The following is a 3,235-nucleotide window of genomic DNA, read 5'->3' as shown; positions in this document are numbered from 1 at the left end:
TGTAGTTTCGCCAAGAGACTTGCACGTTTCACCATATCACATGCCATGAAGAAATCAATCGCCATGACAAAGACCTGCCGCGATGAATTCGTCCATGCAAATTCTTGGATTGTAGAAATGACATAACCATTCAGTGTAGTCGACATACCCTTTCTAAAAACAGGTTTGGTATTTCGTTAGGCAACCGGCCTCTACAGCCCAAGCTTCTAGATCTTATAGCGCCAAACTTGCAAAGATTTTACTTTCAGAATCCAACAGCGATATGGGTCAGGCTTTTCTGGTCACCTTTCTTAAAAAATAGGCACAATCACAGATTGCTGCCACGAGCTGGGGGTCTGCTTTTTTGTCAAGACTGATGAAAATAACAAAAACAAGACCACTGCCCATAACCCAGGATTGTCCTTCAAGATGACATTTGATAGCACATAGGGTCCTGCCACTATCGAATTGGAAGCCTTTCTAATTGGACCTTCAATCTTCTCGTCCCCAAACTTCAGGACCCACTTACCGCTGTACTTGTAATGTAGCCCAAAGCTCTGTGCCTTACTCATAAGGCCTATTTCAAAACAGCTTCTGCATTGTCCAGCTACCATTTCTCTCACTGTGTTCCTGGAAGACATCTTAGATCTTTCTCTGCTAAACCTTTGACTATCCCCAAATTTAAGCGACATAAATGTGGTGGCCGCACATTTGCTGTCACTTCCTCGACAATCTGGAACTCGCTCCCTTTTTCAATTCAAGACATATTTATTATCTTGGGAGGTCAGTTGCTGTGCTTTATAAGATTTCTACCTACCTAGCCAAATGACAATTGCAAGGTCTCCAAAGATGCCAAAACTTTGGGGGTCTACCTCAACTCAACCCTTTCATCTTCAAGACAGTTCAATGCCACAGCCTCCTCTTCGGCCTACACCGCAAAACTAATAACTGCCTGTAGACCATTCTTATCCACCCAGAGTTGTATCATACTAGCTAGAGCTCTGATACTATCAAAACTAGACTATTGTAATTCCCTCTATCTTGGCACTAGAAAGCAAAACCTCCACAAACTCCAAATCCTGCAATATAATGCTCTCAGAGCAGCCCTTAACATTCCATGCTCCGACCATATATCCCAAGCCAGACAGATGGTCAAATGGCTCCCTATAAAAGACAGAATCACCTTCAGAACTCTCATGATCACCCACAAATGTCTCAACAACACCGGCCCCAAATACCTGGCCGATGAATTCTGTAAAAAGACTACATCGAGGCCTACCAGATCACACTATGCCCATTGCCTCAGCATTCCCAAATATAGACTCTAAAATTCAGGCGGAACCAGCTTCCCAGTCCTGGCTGCTAAAACTTGGAACTCCTTGCCCCCAGCGCTTAGAGACGAACACTCCTTCCCAGCCTTCTGTTTCAAAGTCAACACCTGGCTCTTCACCATGATCACAGCTACGTAAACCCCACTCAACCAGTACCGAGAACATGTACATCCTGTATATTTTGTAAATGTAAATGTATATTACAGTACTCCGCTGCTATTAACTTGTAAATTCTTGTAAATTCTTCTTGTATGCACACTTGTCTTGCCTTACCCACTATGTATGTATTCCTATACCAATGTCATTTCTGTGTACTTGTATATTATCTCTATTCTCAACTACTTTTGTGTATTTTACCATGTCTGTAACAAACCCAACCCAAGTCAAGCGCCTAGTTACCTCAGGGTTCAGCGCGCTATACAAGCAAATAAACTAAACTAAACAATTGTTCCCTTTCCTGATGGCACTAAGTGTATAAAGGAAAGTACATTGATGATGCTTTCAACATATCATGCACAATATTTTGCTGTATGTAACTTTGTCTACAAGGTGGCCATATTGCCTAACAGATGCTAGTATGTCCATAGACAGTGCGCAGCACATGTATGCAAGTGTCTATATGGATGTCTGTGCCATGCGCGGGCCGCCCCATCTGCAAATTAAAGCTGTTTAGCAGACATAACTTCTATAAGGCATCATTCCCTTGTGCTCCTGAAATTGGAAAACTCTGGGAGTTTTCCCCTAGAAAATGGAAATCAATAACACCTACGATAGGGTACATTAAGAGAGATTTTGGGCTGGACACACTTAGAGCAGCCTGGATTCTATGTCAAGACTGAGGCGAGCATTAAGCTTTCTCTTCTCTTTAATTTACTCTCCAGCAGTTTCAACAAATAGATCATATTTCGTGAAAACAACATTTTTTTTTTTTCCAAAAAACTTCAAGTCCCATCATTCCCTGTAGTCTCAGTCTCTAGTCTCTATGCTTAGTCCTTCCTGTTCCGGTACTCCTCCTCTTCTTTTCCTGCTCTCCAGATAAGTACACATGATTACCAGAGCTCCGTGAATTGTATACTTATAGAAGTAGGATTGCATAGAGTTTAATGTTTGGGGGGCGGAGCAAGCGGCGCGAGCGAGAAACTTTTTCTTTTCCCGCTCGCGCTAGGCATAGAATAGCCCCCACCCTTATGAGGGTGGAGCAGAGCGCGAGCACGCACAGAAGCTTGCGCTCCCAAGAGGAGAGGGCCCCCTCCTTTGCGAGGGAGGCTCACTGCTCCCGAGCGATTAAGCCAGTAAGAGCGCGAGCGCTCGGCTTGAGAAGCCCCCCCCCACCCTTGGGGGGGCGGAGCCAATTCACACGGCACGGAGAAATCTTCAATTTGAAGGGATTTCGCCATGCGGTGTGTTACGGAGCGTTAATAAGCTCAGTGGATTATCGTTACGTGGCTGACACGAATATTGTCTCATAAAGCATATAGCTTCACACACAGGGCAGAGAGCCTAGCCCTAAAGAACCCTGCACAGCAAGAAATAGTGCAGGCAGGTGCAGCCTCATAGAGTGGAGCAGTGGACGTGCCCCTACACCTGGAAAGGTATTTGAAAGGCACCTATACAGCACAACTATGTCTAACTTTGAGTGGAGTGATGAGGAGCAAGAGGCGATCTATCCAGAGGATTTAGCCTACAGCTTTAAGGAAGTGCTGGGAGACTCACTCACAGAGGCAGTAGCGCAGGGTGTGGGACCCCTGCAAGACAGGCTACACACCATAGAATTATACCTGAGCACAAATGGTACATGCACTGAAGATAGCACGTCCACCAGGGTCGCAGCAAAGGACCCCAAGGGGTGTACCAAGGCCCGGAAGAGCAAGGACTCTTCCGACCCCCAGGCCAAACTGAGAGGGCAAGTACTGAGGCCCCAGAGG

The sequence above is a fragment of the Ambystoma mexicanum genome, chromosome 5q, assembly GCF_040938575.1.
Source record: "Ambystoma mexicanum isolate Mex_15411 chromosome 5q, UKY_AmexF1_1, whole genome shotgun sequence".
Taxonomy (NCBI): Eukaryota; Metazoa; Chordata; class Amphibia; order Caudata; family Ambystomatidae; genus Ambystoma; species Ambystoma mexicanum.
The sequence above is the reverse complement of the archived record's forward strand: the minus strand, read 5'-3'. Positions refer to the sequence as shown.